Raw genomic sequence first — 20,442 nt, forward strand, 5'->3', positions numbered from 1 at the left:
TGGAAGAAAAGCAAGACTACAAAACCCAGAATGCATCAGACTATCACACAAACACCCAGGAGTCGAAACAGCATCCATAATTACCTGGAGGGAGGTGGTCACCCTAGTTAAGAATTGTTAAAGATGTTTTAAGCAGCCAGTTTATTTTTGTTTCAAACAGATTTTGTCAGTTTTTATACATTGAGTGGTGAAATCAATTCAGTTATCATTCGTCTGTCTAATGATATGCAAACAATAAACATTCAACTCTTCATCTCCACCCCTGTATGGGGCAGTACAGCATTGCAGAAGTGAAATTACATAGCATGTTCGATGAAAGGCTACAGCGCGCCCGATAAGAAGATAAGAAATTCATACAGTTAGGTATACATTTTGCGTAAACATTGAAGGGTGCACAGTACATGGCAGTACAGGTTGTATATCTCTAAACAAAAACAATCATAGCAATCCTGTAGGTGAAACCTAGTGTTTCTGGCTCCGGGTTGGATAAGCTATCCACTATGGCTCCCCAGGCTCTGGTTACTTACACTTTTCCTATACCTCTTCGGGCTTCTCGTATTTAATTAATTCTCTTCTCCACACAGGGATCCGAGGGCCCCCCAAGACTTACAATTTCTCGTTATTTCCTGTTTGGCAAGGATAAATGCTAAGTCCTGGAACTTACTTGTAACTTTCATTTGAGATGTGTGAGAAAACCATCCCAGCAAGCAGTGCCCTGGGGTGTGAGGAATCTCTCTCTCCATAATCGTTTCAAGTGTGTGAAAGACCCTGTCCCAGAATCCGTTCAGTATGGGACACGCCCAGAACATCTGTAAGATGTGTGCTTCTCCCTCTCCACATCTGGGGCATGCCGCATCGACTACTTGGAAATATCTGCTCATGCGCTCCTGGGTCAGGTATGACCTATGTAGAACATAATAATTCATGAGTTTGGATTGCAGCTTTTCCAGGGGCTGTTTCTGGTCTACCCGTAATGATCTATATAAGCAGGAGACTGTCTTAATGGTGCCCACCCAGAAAACTATATATTGACAACTCTGCGGTGTATGAGGTAAGGTAATACCTGTGTTACAGTGTGTGCATACTGCTGTTGTGAGTGCTCTATGCAGTAAAAAGTGTCCCTGAGGTAATTCAATTTCCACACGGAACTCCTAAATGGAAGCAGTTCCCTATCCCTGAAGAAATGTGCTATATTCGACGCCTCTGGCTCAATCCAGAGGTCAAGGTCTCGCCAGTTGCAGCCATGCGGCAATGCTCCTAATAGGTCTAGGGGTAGTTCTGGGGAATAAGGAGTTTTAGTGCATATCTTCTGTAAACCTGTGCCCCAGCATTTAGCCATCATTTTAAGCTCTTGTGAGTCATTTATAGGCGATCTCCTCACCTGGAGAAACACCTGAAGTAGATCAAGTAGTGGCAGTACAAAGAGGCCCGGAGTCCAGTCTGGATTTCAGTTCCATCAATCAGGGGAATTGCAAGCAAGCTACTCACCCAAGAGGGTCTCAAGGGACTGAGGGAGGGGGAGGGGAGGTCCGCAGATCTGTTTAGCCGAAGAGCCAGGTCTTGAGGGTCTTCCTGAAGGTGTTCAGGGAGGGGGCGGGTCTTATGTCTGCTGGTAGCTCATTCCAGATCTTGGCTGCAATGTGAGAGAAGGATCTTCCGCCTGCTCTGGCTCTGTGGATGCACGGGGTTTCAGCCAGTGCGAGGTTGGAAGATCGGAGGTTTCTTTTGGGTTTGTGGAAGTTGATTCTGTCATTGAGGTATTTGGGTCCGTTGTTGTGTAGGCAGTTATTGTGCTAGCCTCTAGAGCAGCCATTGCAATTGGGCTGCAATATATTAGTCTCGAGATCAGGGACTCCCAATCCCCTCGCAGTTGTTGCGCTCTGCATTGTTGCTAGCGCAACTCGTCTGCGTCCCGTTCCCCAAATAAACCAAGTGATTAGGGAGTCAAGCTCCTTAAATAATGCCCTCTGGGTCGATAGAGAAAGTGTGGCAAAGAAATTTAGGAGGCAGTGTAGGGCCACTATCTTCCGGAGCACTATCCGGCCTGCCACTGAGAGCGGTTATGTCCTCCAGAAATCTGTGAAAGTCCTCAATGATCTAACAGCCCGCCCTACGTTCCCAGCCAGCAGGTCAGTATGGTCATAGTTTATCTTAACCCCAAGGTAAGGCAAGCATTGAGGGTTCCCATTGCAGCTGGTCAAGTCCCTCCAGGTCGGTCATCGCTCTGCACCATAGGAAAGGGCCTAGACTTCTGTCAGTGGACTCTCAAACCAGATAATAGTCCAAACTCCTCTAACAAGGATCGGGCTCCCCTCAAGTCATCTCCCCTAATGCGCAAGATGATGAGTAAATCATCTGCATAGAGCGCTATACGATGGTGATGTCTACCAATACAAAAACTTAGTATAACTGCCATGACTTAGCCAAGGCCGCCAGAAGCTCCATTGGGAGAGCTAACAACAGGGGAGACAGTGGCCATCCATGTCATGTTCCCCGTCCCAATCAATCAATCAATCAATCATGGCATTTATAAAGCACGCTACATACCCGTGAGGGTCTCAAGGCGCTGGGGGGGACGCTTCTGATCGAAGAGCCAGGTCTTGAGAAGTCTTATGAAGGCCAGCAGGTCCTGAATCTGTCGTAGGCTGGTAGGGAGAGCATTCCAGGTCTTGGCGGTGAGGTAGGAGAAGGATCTGCCGCTGGCGGTGGTTTTTCGGATACCGGGAACTGTGGCGACGGCGATGTTGGCTGAGCGGAGGCTTTGGGTGGGGATGTGGAAGTTGAGACGGTTGTTGAGGTATGTAGGTCCGGTGTTGTGGAGTGCTTTGTGTACGTGGATGAGGAGTTTGAAGGTGATCCTCTCGTTGACTGGGAGCCCGTGTAGGGTGTGATGTGGCTGCGTCGGGGGACGTCGAGGATCAGACGTGCCGTAGCATTCTGGATTTGTTGTAGTTGTCTCAGGAGCTTGGTTGTTGTTCCTGAGTAGAAGGCGTTTCCGTAGTCGAGTCTGCTGGTGACGAGGGCCTGGGTGACGGTTTTTCTCGTGTCGGGAGGGATCCACTTGAAGATCCTGCGGAGCATTCGGAGGGTGTTGAAGCAGGATGCAGAGACGGCGTTGACATGCCTGGTCATGGAGAGGGTGGAGTCGAGGATGACCCCCAGGTTGCGTGCGTGGTCTGTGGGTTCCGGGGCTGTTCCAAGCGATGTGGGCCACCAAGAGTCGTCCCAGGCTGATGGGGTGGGTCCGAGAATGAGAACCTCCGTCTTGTCTGAGTTCAGCTTCAGTCTGCTGTCCTTCATCCAGTCGGCTACGGCCTTCATTCCTCTGTGGAGGTTGGCTTTGGCGGTGTGGGGGTCTTTGGTGAGGGATATGATCAGCTGGGTGTCGTCGGCGTAGGAGATGATGTTGAGGTCATGTTGACGTGCGACGTGGGCGAGCGGTGTCATGTGGATATTGAACAGCGTCGGGCTGAGGGAGGATCCCTGTGGGACGCCGCAGATGATCTTGGTGGTTTTTGAGCGAAAGGGTGGGAGGCGGACGCTCTGGGTTCTGCCGGAGAGGAAGGATGTGGTCCAGGCCAGGACCTTCTCTTGAATTCCGGAGTCATGGAGGCGTGCTGATAGGATGCGGTGGCAGACTGTGTCAAAGGTTGCTGATAGGTCCAGGAGGATGAGGGCAGCTGTTTCTCCTTTGTCCATTAGGATCCTGATGTCGTCAGTTGCGGCAATGAGGGCGGTCTCGGTGCTGTGGTTGCTGCAAAAGCCGGATTGGGAAGGCTCCAGGATGTTGTTGTCCTTGAGGTAGCGGGATAGCTGTTTGTTGACAATCTTCTCTGCCACTTTCGCTGGGAACGGTAGCAGGGAGATGGGCCAGAAGTTCTTGAGGTCCTTGGGGTCCGCCTTGGGTTTTTTCAGAAGGACGTTGATCTCGGCATGCTTCCAGCTTTCCGGGAAGGTTGCTGTCTCGAAGGAGCTGTTGATGGTTTTTCTGAGGTGGGGCGCGATGGTTGTGCAGGCTTTGTTGAAGACGTGGTGAGGGCAGGGGTTCCACCGAGTAACCCACCAAGATGATCTTCCCCGTGCCTACCATAGGAGCTGGACCAGTATACAGCAACTGAGTCCACGTTATAAAGCTCTCGTAGTCCCATGAGATACATCACTTTGTAAAGGTAATGCCATTCCAGGCTACTGAATGCTTTCTCAATATCAACAGCAATAACTGTGGCCAACTCGCGATCGTTCTTCTAGCTTCTAAAATGGCCAGTAGCTGTCGAATGTTACATGCTGTATTGTGGCCAGGGATAAAGTCAGCTTGATCTGAGTGGATTAACTCAGGCATTACGGGCAGGAGCCTAGCCGCTAGGATTTTGCTCAACATTTTGTAATCAATGTTAAGCATTGATAGTGGTCGGTAGGCTGATCGTTCATAGGCAGGTTTACCCGGTTTTAGGATAGAGACTATCATTGTTTCTTTGGTGGTGTCCGGTAGGGACCCGGTAGGCCTGGTCTCCATTTATAAAGCCACCAATTTAGGTGTTAGTTCCACAGAGTACGTGGCGTAGAATTCTAGGGGAATCCACCGATTCCTAGGGTCTTATTGTGTGCCATATGCTTGAAGGCAAAAGTTATTTCCTATAGAGTAATGTCTCCACCAAGGTCTCTTGCTTCTTCCTCTCCACGCTATGGAAAAGGCAAGGTCTATAGGTATGTTTGCGTCACAGCAAAATCTTGCAAGGTGGAGCTAGTGTAGAGGGGTGAATAATATTGGGCAAATATGTCATTGATTCCTTCCTGTACGTGCATTCTGTTACTCTCTTCATCCTCTTGTTCTACTATGGCTGAGCTATGCTTATCTGGGTATGCCATCCAAGCCATCAAGGAACCAGACTTACCCCGCTCAGCATGTGTTCTATCCATATATTGTTTATAATCAAAGCATCTAAGCCACTCAACCTGCACCACCATTGCCTCTTCAGCCTCGAGTAGTTCAGTTTGTAGCTCAGGGTGCCCCGGTCGTCGGATCTCTATTTCTCGCAGGACTCTTTCAGTAGCATACACTTCCCTCCAGCAATGTGTGCCTAATACTTTTTGACACAGCCAAGCAATACCCCTGGAGATCCGCATTGAAGGCGTCCCATTGTATCTGCGAGGAGGAAGCCATAGCCATGTTATCTGTGAAAACTGTTTTATCTTGCTTCAAATCATCTCACAGAAGACCTGGACTTTCAGCTACTCTGGTTTAAGCCTCCATATAGGAACTGAGGATCGAGGGTGAGCCCACAGCAAATGCACTAGGACAGGATTATGATATGACAGGGTGCTAGAGACATACTCAATAATGCATACCAAACTATGAACATCTGGTGTGCAGGGAAACAAATCTAGGCGTACATGTACCTCATGGAATCCAGAGAAAAAAGAGTAATCACTCCCCATTGGGTGTAGCCATCTCCATGAGTCAATTAGTCGCCAATGTTGTTGTCATTCCCTGAATGCGATGGCTGTACGAATGGTCTGGGAGTCAGGAAGGGGCGGGTTTGAGCGGTTCAGATGGATATCAGACATGCAATTGAAGTCCCCCCTATTATTGTCAAAGTAGTTAGGTATGGTGATATCTGTCTTTACAGGTTCCCCTATAATGGGCTCTGTTTAAACGTTCTGGCATATATGTTTAGTATAGTTATGTCACGTCCCTTAAGTCACCCTCACACAACTACAAATCTACCCTGTGGGTGCACCAATTTGTCCACCAGCTGAAAAGGTACTCCTGCTCTAACCCAGACTAGGCTCCCCTGGCATAGGCCGAAAATGTTGTGTAATACGCCTGACTCCTCCAGCGGCCCTGCAGTGCAATACCCTCCTTGTCTGTCAAATGTGTCTCCTGCAGCAATACTATTTAAACCTCTCTCCTGTTCAAGTAGGAGAATACTTTGTAGCATTTCGACATAGTGTGCATTCCCCAGATGTTCCAAGATAAACATTTATACATTCTCTGCTCTGCCTTGAATGACATCAGGAAAGAAGCTATTACCTTGTCTATATTACCTCAGTCTCCAACTCCGTAGCCTCCTCATGCATAATATGGGTATATAACACATTGCTGTCTGACTCATTAACACCCAACTTCTCAAACAAAACACAGTGTGCCAACTCCCCCTCCCCAGGACAAGCAGACCAAAGCCGCCCATCCAAACATGTAATAAACAGAATTAGTCGTCAGAGTTCCTCCACACTATATATACGAACAAGGGGGTTGGTCAATGAGCTACCCCAGCAATCAAACCTCCCTCCAGTGTATTCCAAATAACATTAGAAACCTATCTCATTGCTCAGTGTCCCGTATAGTACTCAGGTGCCCTCTATGGGAAACAAGGAAATTACTGTATCATTCTGAACCCCAAACACATTACCAGTTCACTGTACAGTTCAGATGATGTCATTCGATGATTTCGGCGTCACCCTGGGGAGCTATGGGCTTGAGCCCTCAGAAGCATTGCAACAGTGATCAGAATCTGAGTCTTGTGTGGGAGAACTCAGTTCCGGTTATTGAGACCTCATCTCGCTACCATTCATCATGGCCACCTCTTCAATTGCCCTCTGCTTTCCGAGATGTACTTTGGCCTGTGAGGGGCCAGTAGGCCAGCAGAGCCACGTTGCAATATTTTATGTTGAGCACCAGTGTGACTAGTACGCTGCTGTTGAGGGCTCCGGTCAGGCCCTGGTATGTGTCAAGACTACAGCCACTCCCATACTTCTTGTGGGGAATGGAAGAATTGCGTTCCCTCCAAGATCATCACCTTCAGCTTCGTGAGAAAAAGCATGGCGTACTTGAATTCTAGCTGCCGTAGTTTTTTCTTAGTATCCTGGAGCAATGCTCTTTGTCTTTGTACCTCCCTATAGAAGTCAGGGAAAATCCGTAGAACAGCATTGTCAACCCAGGGCTCTTCATTTTGCTGGGCTAGTGTCAGGATATGTGTCAGATCGTGCTCTTCTCAAATGCACAGGAGCAGAATGTCGCAAGTTCTCAATGCCTCGCTAAGATTTCTCAGCAACACTAAGATATAGCGTGTATGCTAATGAAACCCCAGAGGGGAAAGGGGATGGGACAGAGAAGAGAACGCCACACCTCGTCTGATTTTTTCTTCAGCTTCAGTACTTCTTCTGTTTGGCGTTGGCATGTATGTACTGTGAAGACAAATACACTCATTAAATCATTACCTTCAATTAACCCTGTGTATTTAGCCTTCCTCAAGTCTTACCTACCCCGCCAATGTGTGGCTTATGCTCCTCTTCTATATTTTAGTATTTTGACTGCTGTAAGCTGTAACTGAATGTATGATAAATTGTTAGTTTTCCTTCTGTGTGAATCTTCCTAACTGAACTCTGTCTTTTCTCTTGATAGGTTCCTCACCTTTTCTGTGTACAGCTGATGCATAAAACTGGGTTCTATTGTAGGTAAGTATGTATAAGAAATGTCTTGCTTCATAACAAAAAATGCCCCGTTTGACTTTCACGAGACTAGAACTGAAGTTAATGTCTCGTTATAACGTTCACGAGACTTGTGCTGTCTCTAGATTGCCTCCTAGTGAGCCCGGTGTTGCCGCAGAGCATGCTCAAAAAACCTTCTTCAAACCACTTAAATGCGCATGACTTCAGAGGTAGCGTCTACTACAACTGCGCATGTGTAAGAAGCTAACAAATAAATTCAGAACAGTCTTATTAGTTTCCTGGACCGAGGCTCAATTCCGCTGGATACCAAAGGATCAGAATGCCCGGCGAGAATTCCCTAAACTAACTTCCACGACGCGGCAGCCAGGAACGTCCTTCTCTCTTCGATGCTCAGGTGAAGTGTGCCACAGCTCGCGCTCGATACCTGCATCAAGATGATTATTGCCGACTTCTAGAATGCTAACCTGCTGCTCATTACATCCACTCTCGTCGGCCATTTTAGTGCCTGTACTCGTCGAGGGTGTTCTCTGCCTGCATACTGTCTTTCATTTAAAGCGGGATCTAAGGGCTATGACACTTACTGGATGTCTCCTCTTATTTCTAAGTTTGACAGTTCTGACAATATGATTGCGATCTTTGTAATACAGCAGACAAGCCACTAATGGCCTCGGAGGAGCCCCTGGCCAAAGCGGTCTTGATGGTACCCGGTGTGCTCTCTCAAGCACAAAGAAGGCAGAAAGGCCCTCAGGTTCAACCTCTGTGCACAGCCAGTTCTTGATATAGGTCATCATAGTGGCGCTCTCCACCTTCTCAGGCAGTGCCACCACCCGGATATTGTTGCAACTGGAGCGATTCCCTGCATACTCCACCCATAATTCAAGAGTTTGGGCTTTTAGACCTTCGCCTCGACTGTCGTCAGTTGCGCCTTCATCTCAGTAACCGCACGTGTGAGCTCCTCCAGAGTCGGCACATTCGTGGTTTTTCTCTCCTTAAGTCATTTATGGTCATCCTGTAGGAGGCACAGGTCTATATTAATAGCATCTATTTTAGATTCCAGTACCTCATGGGAGGTTGTTATGGCTTGGAGGATGTCTTGTAACGCTGGGTCCTTAGGCAGCTCTAATGGCCATGACACACTCTCAGACTTGTCCAGTAGGCCAGCCACGCTCTCAGGATCTTGGTCTTGCTTGCGGGTGGGTTTGCCCATGGTTCCCAAGGATAAATTAATGCCAATCAGCTCTTCCTCACCACGTTCCAGTCTATAGTCAACCTCCGCTCTCCCAAGCTTGCTGGGCAGGGGTCTCTCCCCTACTCTGCTAGCGTCGCATTCTAATAGTCATTAGGAGCCTTAAATAGAGAGCAATGGAGTATAGCTGGCAATAGTGTCCCATCTAGAGGTGGCTGGGCCAAACCCATATACTGGTGCACAAGACTCTCTTGGGCACAGACTACAGCACATGCTCAAAGTGAAAGCCTCCCAGTTATTGCCATGGCAGGACCCTCAGTAGTCCCAGCAAAGGCCTCAGTTGCCCGTGCATCCTGGGTAGCTCTGGCACATCACCCTCTTAATGAAATGGGGGCTCAAACGCTCCCATAGATCATGAGCCTGTCCCCTTCTCACCTCCTAACTCCGATATAGTCTCTGTCAGCCGTTTCCTGCACAGTAGTGTGTGGGATAGCGTTGTTGTCCAAGCCGCTCCTCCAGCTGCTACTCAAGGTCGTCTGTAGTCCCCAAGGTAATGCGCTGCAATCTCCTAATGATGGGTAGTTGGGCCTGCAATGTGAGAGCTACAGGCCCAGAATGAGGGAGCAGTGACCCGCCACAGCAGGGACCAAGTGGTCACAGATACAAGCGCCTCTCATACCGCCGTGGGGAAGGTTCTCAGCCCGGTCCGCTCTGTGTCCCTGGGCCTCTTTGAGATTCCCCCTGCAGGGCCCTCTAAATCCTCTTTAAGCCACCACCGAATAGGAGTCACTCAATGCCCCGGCCAAAATGGTTGCGGTGCAGCTGTGCAGCTGGGCGCACACCAGCAATAAATCAGCACGGCTCTGTTTGTCACCCAGCTCCGTCAGGCAGTGCACCACTCACTGTCAGGTTTTCAAGCAGCATGCACCATCTAGTGTCAATTCTCCCTACGCAGCCATATAGGGTCCAGCTCCAATTCCAAATCAGAGTGCAGCAGCGTCACAGGACACGGGTTAGTTTGAGTACTGCACTGGAGCATTTTGATTTCAATATAGCTTGGCCATGCACCACCGAAGCCCCTCGTCTCCCGCATCTCTAGGGATGGCTGAGTCGAGCGGGTGACGCCATTTTGCACTCAGGCCTCATGGGCACACACCGTTCTCCAATAGCGATGTCACCCCAGTACTGGAATTTTCTATGACTTCTGAAGCACCAGGTTCATGCAGAGGAGATAGCTAGAGCTCCTGAGACTGTCTTATCTAGTCAGGATGGCGCTGGATATGGGTCGGCCGAGCGGAGCTCCGAGCAAGGCTGCTCACTCCATCGACGTCAGGCCATGACTCCTTGAGCAGCTAGTTTCATAGAATAATTGTGAATAAAGTATGTTTCATCTTAGGGGCCCCATGATATTTTTGAATTGAGCAGAGAGGGTGGCATTAAAAAGTTTGAAACCACTGCTTTCATTTACAAATGAACCCCCTTTGAGGTGTCAGAACGTAAATGTTGGTGGGTGTCTAACAGAGCGGGAGAGAACATCTGCAGGAGACCCTACACGCCAACAGTGTAATGTTAGACATTTTTCCCACTCTTGAGTGTCTGGCCTAAGTCCAAGATGGGCTTCGATCTGTTAGCAGTGCATGGTCACTGCATCTGTCTGTTATAGAGGCCTTCCAGTCTTTTAGAGTGTAAGGTCTCTGCCTGTTCTGTCAGAGGCAGTCTTCTTCTATTTAAGACTGTAAGACCTCTGTCAGAGACAGCCTCACGCTCCTTTAGAGTGCAGGACCTCTGCCTGTCGGAAACAGCTTCCCACTCTTGTAGAGTGTAAGACTTCAATCTCTGTCAGTGATGACTTCCTGTTCTTTTAGAGTGCAAAAGACACTAACTTTCAGAGGCAGACTAGAGCACTTTTAGAGTTGGAGCGACATTGGGCCATATGTATCATGCATTTTACCACTAGCAAACGGCCCAATTTGCAGAATCAGGATGTTTGCGACCAGTAAAATGCATTTTGGTATGTATGAATTCCAATTTGCAATTGGGTAACATGTTACCAAATTGCAATTTGAAAATGTGAATACATACTGGTTTGGTATTAGGAAGTGGCGTCTTGAGGGTGTCCCTTTCTAATATCGAATCGCATAGGTATGTGAGAATTTTTTGAGACCGAAATACAGTGGCAAAACATTTGTATTTTATCACCTACCTCAAGTAGGTGTTAAGCAATTTGCAAATGGGAAGCCCCTTTCCCTTTGGAAATGGTAGCAGAAAAAAAAATTCTGAGCAGGCAGTGGTCCCACAGACCACTGCCTGATCTTAAGAAAAATAAAAGAAAACTTTTAATTTTTCTTTTTTAAACTCAACCCGTTTTCCTTTATTTAAAAGCAATCACGGGCATGCTGGTCTGCTGACCCCAGCTTGCCACATCCCTGTGATTTTAGCTATTCCTAATGGATCGCAAATTGCGTCCTATCTCGTTAATATTCATGAGGTAGGTTGATTTGTGACCTACTAGGAATCGTTCATACATTCAGAATAGTGATTAAATAATCGCGATTTTCAGAGAATCGCAAATAGGTAATCACTATTTCCAATAATAATACATATATGGCCCATTGACTTTCAGGGACAGACTATGGCTCTCTTAGAGTGCAAGACCTCTACCCCTCAACAACTAGGGTGACCAACCGTCCGTAAATTTCACGGACAGTCCGTAATTTCGGCCGCCTGTCCGTTGTCCGTGAAGGATTCTTTAACGGACGCCATTTGTCCGTAATTTTAACCGGGCAGGGTCGCACATCCCAAAAGCCGGCACAGGTTCCACCCACCTCCCTTCTTGACTTGACATGACGCATTCAGGGCTGTTTGCATCTGAATAGATGCCCCTGCTCTTGAAGCTGCAGCCCCCACCCCTCACACCTCCAACCCTTGATGAGCTGTTAAGAGGTGCTTGAAGGTGGCTGAGAGGGAGGGGCTGCAGAGCAGGGGCATCTATTCAGATGCAAACAGCCCTGAATGCGTCTTGTATCTGCAATTTGTGCGAGACATTCCCTTTCTGCCCAGGGCCCCAAACATCCTACAACCCGTCTGGATTACACCGCAGCACGTGGTTCTCATCACAGCACAGAGCTTAATAACTGTCACCAAATTGTAAACAAACCTCGATTCTTCAAACATGCAGTTTTTAATGTAATAAAATAAAGAAATGGCACAATCGCACCCACACACATTAACAAAGTAAGGAGGACAATCCGTTAAATCAGTTCTCGCGCAGTATCTTCTTTAAGTACTGTACATCACAGTGGGGGCTGGTAAAAGTAACCTTTTGGAAAGAGAGACTGACTTTTCATTGTCTTGTCCAGGAGGGGGTGAGGAGCCCTATCTCACCCTGGAAGAGACCAAGATGATACTAGGATACTGCATGCCCACCCCTGTGCCCACCCTGGTGGGTCCTGGTCCCCCTCCTTCCCACCCCTCTCCCCCCAGTGATGGCTCCTGTCCCTCCCCCTCCCCCCCACCTGTGGTGGATCCAGTCTCTGCCCTGGGTGGCTTCTGTCCCAGTCCAGGAATGGGTTCTGCAGCTCAAAAAGGCTCAGCTCAAAATGAATATGAAAAGGTGGGCGAGTGAGTAAGTGAAGGGATGGGTGGATGGCTGGATGAATTAGTGAAAGGCTGCATGGATGAATGAAAGATTGAATAGATGGATAATAAAAGAGGATGGATGGATTGATGAGTGAGTGGTGAAAGGATGGAAGGGAGAAAAGGTAATTAGCTGGATGTATGGGTGGAAGGGTAATAATAATAATAATAATGATCTTTATTCGGTTTTTACAATTTGAAAAGCCATAAAAGATAACATGATATTAAGAACAATCGTTTAAAAAGCAGTTACATTTAGGTATTTTTTAAAAAAAAGGACTTTACGAAGAGTAAAAAGGTAGAAAATTACAGGTTTACAAATTGTTTCTATGTCTCATGACGCTTTTTAGAAAGTTTAGTACATGGTATACTGTACATTCAGAGTCCAAACATTGGAGTGATAACATCGCTGGACGACACTGTCTATGACCCCATTTTTTTAATAAGGGGATTAGCCATGTCTTTCGATGTGGGTGATAGAACTTACAGAAAAGTACTGTATGAATGGTGGACTGGCGGGAATGATCATCACAGGGGCACAGAACCATTTGGGTGCTCCAATTGTTTTTATCAGGAAAAGTCACTAGTCTGAAAAATTGGTTCAATCTGAACCTTGTTAGGAGCATCTTTTCGTAGGTGGAAATCTCCAGTGTGAGGTATGGCTGGATTTTCAAGGTCTGTTGGATCAAAATGGCGTGGATGGCAGATTTTTTTGTGGCCATCGTTGCTAGTCTCAAGGAGTCTAGATGGCTCAATGCTATTTGTTTTAGATCTTTTTTAGGGATTTCACTCATTAGTTCTGGGTTATTATAGTATTTCTCAATACCCATATCGTAGAGGAAGTTTCTAATGTATGTGAGCCAGGGTATTTTTTTTGCGTTATCCAACTCCATGATGTCTCTGAGAATATTTTTTGTCAAGTTGTTATCTTCGGATAACCAGACTCTTCTCCATAGCATTAAGGGTTGGATTTTGATCAGGTCTTCAATGAGGGGGATTCCCAATTCAATATGCGAGGCGTAGATGGAGGTGCCTCGTGATGTTGATAGGAGGAATCGCGTAAAGATGTTTTCCTCTTTTTGAATGTGGCTGGTGTTAGTATGCCCCCAAATCCCAGCACCGTATAATGCTATGGATTGGCACTTTGCGATGTATATTTGGAGCAGTTCGACTTGGGGTTTTTTCCCTAGTCTTCTTGAAAATTTCATAAGCGCCAGAATCGCTCTTTTGAAAAGATGTCTCCTGGCCTCAACCGCCGGTTTCCAACTTAGGGCATCATCTATCATGATGCCCAAGTACGGGTATTGTGAGGTCCTTTCAATTCTTTGGTTTTTCAGAAAAATGGATTTTACCTGTTTTTTTCCGCCGCCTGCCACCATGACAAAGGTCTTTTTTACATTTATGTGCAGATCCAGGGCGGCCATGAAATCTGCATATTTAGTCAGTAGTTTCTGTAGTTCAATTGGGGTCCGGGCTAAAATGACGGCGTCATCCGCATAGAGCAGAGCGGGGATCAGGCGATCTTTTGCTTTTGGGAGGTCTCGTCCCCCCTTCAACATGCACTCTTCAAGACCGTTGGTATATAATGAAAATAGAAAGGGGGCCAGGACGCAGCCTTGCCTCACTCCCCGCTCTACCCCAAATGGTGCCGTCAATTCTCCTCTTGTACCAAACCTCACTCTCGCTGTGGCCCCGCTGTAGAGTTCCCTTAGATAATCCAAAAGGGGGGGGTCAACCCCCATCTTACTCAGCAGTGACCAGAGCTTGGAGTGTGAGACACAGTCAAATGCAGATGACAAATCCACGTATGTCATAAAGATTGTTCCTGTTTTTGCGAGGATATACTTAGATGTAAGCAAGGAGAGGTTCAAAACTTGGTCAATAGTTCCAAAGCCCTCCCTGAAGCCAAACTGTAGGTCGGAGAAAATGTTTTCATCCGCTACCCACTGTTGCAGTTTACCAAGGAGGACTCTGCCGATCACTTTACCCACGGAGTCAAGAAGGGAGATTGGGCGATAACACTTAACATCTTGCCTGTCCCCCTTCTTGAAAATGGGGACCATTATTGATGATGACCATGAGTCCAATAGTCCGAGTTCCGTGGTTGCCATACAAACTCTTGTAATAATTGGGGTCCAGAGGTCGGGGAGAAATTTAAATAAATCAACAGGAACCCCGTCTGGACCGGGGGCTTTTCCAGGCCTACTTGGGGATAAGGCTTTTTCGAATTCTTGTAGGTTGATTTCCAAAGAAATAGGAAAGGTGGCTGGATTGTGTGCAGCCTGTTGCAATTCACAATTAGATGTTGATTGGAAGATTTTCGAAAAATGACTCGTCCATGTGACCTCATCGATGGCCACATCTATTTTTGGTCCGTTAGGGTCAGTTATTATTATTATTATATGAAATTTGTAATGCGCTCAGCTTACCCGGGGGCATCCCGGCGCAACAGACCAAAGAAGGAGGAACTCGATAACTCACTACTGTGGAAACAAGTAGGTTTTAAGAAGTTTCCTAAATATTAGGATCTTGTGCTCTGAGCGAATCTTAAGGGGCAGAGAGTTCCACAGAGATGCCACCTGAACCGAGAAACGCCTGCCCCCCGTCCGAGCTCTCCTGACTCTCGCAGATTGCAAAAGATGTTGCTGGTCTGAGCGCAAAAGGCGTGGAGGTTTATAGGGACGGGCCATATTAACAAGGATGGGGGGGCCTTTGCCATGTAAAATTTTATGGGCCGTACACAACGCCTTAAATTTCACCCGCTCCTTAACGGGGAGCCAATGAAGTGCTTTTAGGGCCGGGGCAGCGGACTGCCTTCTAGGGATCTCCATCAAGACTCTGGCAGCTGCATTTTGCACCTGTTGGAGGGTTTTAAAGGTAGCTTCAGGGGCACCAAGAAACAGGGCATTACCAAAGTCAAGCCTAGAAAGGATTAAACCCCGCATCAAAAGCTTCTTAGCTGGATCCGGAAGCAGTGGGAGTACCTTTCGGGCTGATTTCAGTAGACCGAAGCAAACCCCCGCGGTCTTTCTGGCGTGGGTCCTGAAGGATAGATCTTCCTCCAGCCATACTCCCAAGGACTTGATCTCCTTCTTGGGAGATGGAGGGTCGCCAAGAGACCGGGGCCAGCAGCTGGCAATGATGGAGGGACTGGAGTTGCCCAAGAGCATCAACTCAGTTTTTCCTCCATTAAGCTTAAGAGCCGAGTTGGACATCCACTGGTAGACATTAGCCAGGCAGTCATGCAACAAGTTGGGTTGTTCCGCCAGCTGAGTGAGGCCCACCACCAGCTGAGTATCATCAGCATAGCTGATGATCTTCAACCCCGAAGGGGCTACCACTCTTTCAAGTGGAGTCATATATGCATTGAACAAAGTAGGGCTCAACGATGAGCCCTGAGGGACTCCACATTGAAGAGGGAATAGGGAAGACTGCTCTGCCCCTTCCCAGACTTGGTAGAAACGGTTGGAGAGAAAGGATCCCAACCATTTCAGAGCCGGGGGATTTGACTATCTTCCAGAAAGACTGGGAATCCTTCGCGAGTGCACTCTCATGTAGTGCTTTCCAAAGGGATGTTTTTAATTCTTTTTTCCTCATCTTTCTGGCAATGGTATATTCTCTTCTGAGGCCCTGGATCTTTATTGGGTCTCTGTTAGTTTCTCCAAGGGCTTTCCTCAAGTTGGTTTGTGCTTTTGTGCAATCTCTGTTAAACCAGCCTGTAGTCTTTGTCTTATTTTGGTTGTGAGGTCTGGTTAATAGATTTTTGACATGTTCTATGATTATGTAAAAATTTTCTAGAATTTGGTTTGCCTCTGCGTTGGTATCAAGACATATCATGATGTTTTTGTAAGCGAGATTAACAAGTCTCTTCGTAAGGGTATTAGGGTCCACTTTATTCCATTTAATAGTAAAGCCATTTGTCTTATGCAACTCGAGCCTATTCTGTGATAGGGTGTTAGCTATTGTTACCATCAGAGGGTTCGGGTGGGATAGTTGGAGACTAAGGCTGAGGGCGGAGTGGTCACTGAGAGAATTTTCCAAGATTTTAAATGTTCCAACTCGCGGTTTTAGAGCTTCTGTAATTAATATATAGTCCACGGTGGTCTCATGGCCCCTTCCTTTATATGTTGGCTCAAATTTATTACTAGTTTGTTCCACGGGGTTCAAAATATAGAGATCCAAGTCTAATAATATTTTATTCATGGCAGACCCCGATCCTGAATGGGTGAAATGAGTTAGAGGAATATCTAATTCGTCTACTATTCCACAGACGTCGATATTCGGGCAGGGATGCAGATTGAAGTCACCGCCCCAAATTATGTATGAAGAATCCACTTTCTGCTTATGGTGGATGTGTTCTGATAACTTATCTTGGATCTGATCAAGAATGATTTGAAATTTGTCAGAGTCCAAGTTGTTATATATGTTGACTATTGATAGACGGATTTTGTTCCCTACAGAGAGCGTAAGAATCTGGAAGTTCGGGAGAAGGTCAGTCTTAATGATCTTTATGTCTGGGATGGTATTGGCCATATAGATTACCAGACCCCCCTTAGGTCTACCCGAAACACTCGGAAGAGCGGGAGAGTTGAAGGTTCTGTATCCCACTAAGTGGAGGGCCGCCATTGCCCATGTTTCTTGAATGGATATGATTTGATAGTCGTTAAAAAAGGCTGCTGCCGATCCATCCTCAATCTTGTTGCGAAGTCCAGCTACGTTCCAAAAAATCATGGAAAACTGGGTGGGTTCGGGCTGCTGCACGGCATTATGATTATGTGGTATAGGTTGTGTGGGCCCCCGGTTAGGATGTAAGAGGGCTACTGTAGTTGGTAATGGCTCCGGTGAGTTGGATGTTTGTCAGTCGACCATTTCCAGGCCACTAAACCTGTTTGCGGTCGGGAAGCCTAGCCAGTGTTGCCCATTGCTGGTGCCTTCATAATTGGGACCAAATGATTGATAGGATGGTCTCTCCCATTGATCCCAGTTTCCAAATCTTTTTTGAGGACCCACAATCTGCCATGGGACTTCTCGCTGCTGATAGTTTGGATTAGCTGGATATCTGAGATTAGTAGGTTCAGTGAGTCGCATTACAGGATTTATGGCGGCGGATTCAAGCTCCCACGGTTGCGGGATAGGCTTCCTCCACATATTATCAAAAGTGCGTTGGTGGTTGCTGTTATTGAACCTTTTCGGGTAGAAGTAGGACAGGGGTCTTGTGACAATCCCCCCGGACGAATTGTTATGATCCCATGAACAAATATAGTCAGCGATGTTGGGATCCTCGAACGTAATGACTATACAGTCTCCTCGGATAGTTTTTTTCCTATAGCCTACCCACGAGGTCCTAGACACTGAGGCGATTTTACTTTTCCACGGTGGTGGGACGGGGCGATTAGTATTCAACCAAAACTGGACCTTGTTCTTTAATGACCAGTTTGGTTCTGTCCCTTCACCTGTAAGTTCGGGGACCCCCGTCATAACTACCACATATGGGGTGGCCTCGGGTGGTAAATTAAAGGTAGGCACTTGTTCACTTGTCGATCTCGGGACATTTTTTGTTTGTGGTGGTTTAGAATTTGTCGGTGCAGGAGTTTTTGGTGCAGGTGTTTTGGGAACAGAATTATTAGTGGAAGTGGGGTTTTTGGTGAGTGATGGTTGGGGACTAGCCTGGGAGGGGATGACCAAAGGCGTAGAGGTCGCCTTCTTATGATTGGTAGGGTTTGTCTGAGGGATCAATATGGTTTGTTTTTTAGACTGTGGCGGAGGTTTAGTTACAGTTTTATTTGGAACAGTATGTTCTGGATTTACAGCGGGCTTAGTATGAGGTTGTGGGGGTGCGGGTTTTAAAAAGCCGCTGATTTTTGCTAGGTGCCTCTCTATATTACTAAGTCTAGTTTCTAGTGGGCGTATATGGGAGTTTAGTAGGAATGCTATCTCTGCAGTTAGTTTTGCTATTTCTCGTTGTCTTCCTATATGTTCTGAGGTTAGTGAGTCTGGCATTGAGAAGTCACAAGAATCACGTGGAACATGATGGATTGTTACCACGTTGTTAGATGGGGGAGCAAGGTGATTGGTTGCGATTGGGGCATTTGTGTCAATAGGCAACGTTGGATGCTTAGATATAGTGATGTTTTTGGTATGTTCCAATGCGTTTTTAGTATTCCGTTTTTTTACTGCCCCCTCCCGCTTGCCTCTCGATTGTCTAATTTCTTCGGGCGTGGGGTCCGGAAACATGTCGGGGGTGTTCTCAAGATCAGTTTCTGAGAGGGATACGGATATTTGTGAGGCTGACAGATCGACGTTGTTAGGTAGACTAAGTCTATTTGTCGTTGTCGCAATTTGCGTTGTAACTGGGTTTACTTCCGGGGTTTTTGCTGTAGCAAGTAATCCCATTGATGAGCGACGTGCAATTGCCAGTTCCGTTGACACTCTGCCCTCAATTAAACTTATGCTCTGATCTATGAAAGTGTTCGCTTTGGCCAGAAAGTCATCCATAGGACCTAATAATTGGTCGCCTATGCCATTCTTTTTAGGTTTCTTTTTTTGTCTGGTGGATCTTGTATTCATTTTACAGGAACAGTACGCCTAGGGTCGATATAAACTTGGCCAAATAGTGAGGAACTCACGTTGATTATTTACAAATACCTATATTAAGGGAGGCCGAATGGTAGTCGTTAGGGTGGTGGGCCGGACCGGACTCTTCCGTCCTCTAACGGCCTCAAACGGCCCTGTCTTTGCCCAGTCTTAGCCCGGGCTGCGTCCCGGGCTGCGTCCCGCGCTGCGGGAGTGAGTGGCCTTTATGTAGGAAGCTGCACCTGGGCGGGGGGCGGGCCAGCAGGGAGAGCGGACCGGAAGCTCTTCCTTGGTCTTGCAGGGACTTCTGGGAGTTGAAGTCCCCGCACGCTCGCAGCCCTGCTGGTCTCTCGCGCCCCTTACCGCCTTGCCGCTGTTGGTCTTGCGTGTTCTCCACAAGGCTGCTGTCGATGTTGTAGTGCAGCGATGCGGCACCCGCGGAGCGGGTGCGGCGAGGAGTTGGCAGGAGACCTCGTGTGGCGATGCGCTAAGTGCCCTGGTTCTCTTCAGAAGTCCGTCTCGCTGGGTCAGTGTCCTCCGTTTAAAGAAGCTGGAAAGTAAGTGTCCCGCTGATGGCGGGAACGGAAGCGCTTTTTAAACAACTTTGTTGGGCGGGGGGCGGGCCGGCAGGGAGAGCGGACCGGAAGCTCTTCCTTGGTCTTGCAGGGACTTCTGGGAGTTGAAGTCCCCGCACGCTCGCAGCCCTGCTGGTCTCTCCCGCCCCTTACCGCCTTGCCGCTGTTGGTCTTGCGTGTTCTCCACAAGGCTGCTGTCGATGTTGTAGTGCAGCGATGCGGCACCCGCGGAGCGGGTGCGGCGAGGAGTTGGCAGGAGACCTCGTGTGGCGATGCGCTAAGTGCCCTGGTTCACTTCAGAAGTCCGTCTCGCTGGGTCAGTGTCCTCCGTTTAAAGAAGCTGGAAAGTAAGTGTCCCGCTGATGGCGGGAACGGAAGCGCTTTTTAAACAACTTTGTTGGGCGGGGGGCGGGCCAGCAGGGAGAGCGGACCGGAAGCTCTTCCTTGGTCTTGCAGGGACTTCTGGGAGTTGAAGTCCCCGCACGCTCGCAGCCCTGCTGGTCTCTCGCGCCCCTTACCGCCTTGCCGCTGTTGGTCTTGCGTGTTCTCCACAAGGCTGCTGTCGATGTTGTAGTGCAGCGATGCGGCACCCGCGGAGCGGGTGCGGCGAGGAGTTGGCAGGAGACCTCGTGTGGCGATGCGCTAAGTGCCCTGGTTCTCTTCAGAAGTCCGTCTCGCTGGGTCAGTGTCCTCCGTTTAAAGAAGCTGGAAAGTAAGTGGTGGAAGGGTAGCTGGATGGGTAAAAGGGTGGATGGATGAGTGAAAGGATGGATGAGTGAAAAGGTGGATGAGTGGGTGGGTGGGTGGATCTGTGAAATGATGGATGGATTGATGAATTGATAAGTGCAAGGGTGAATGGATGGACAGATGAGTGAAAGGGTGGATGTAAGGATGTATGAGAGTGAAAGGGAGGGTAGGTGGACTAAAGGATGAATAGATGATTGAAGGAGTAAAAGGATATATGGATGAGAGAAAGGATGGATGAGTGATAGGGTCAATGGATGGATTCATGAGTGGATGAGT

This window comes from Lissotriton vulgaris, chromosome 5 (genome assembly GCF_964263255.1).
Source record: "Lissotriton vulgaris chromosome 5, aLisVul1.2, whole genome shotgun sequence".
NCBI classification, from domain to species: Eukaryota; Metazoa; Chordata; class Amphibia; order Caudata; family Salamandridae; genus Lissotriton; species Lissotriton vulgaris.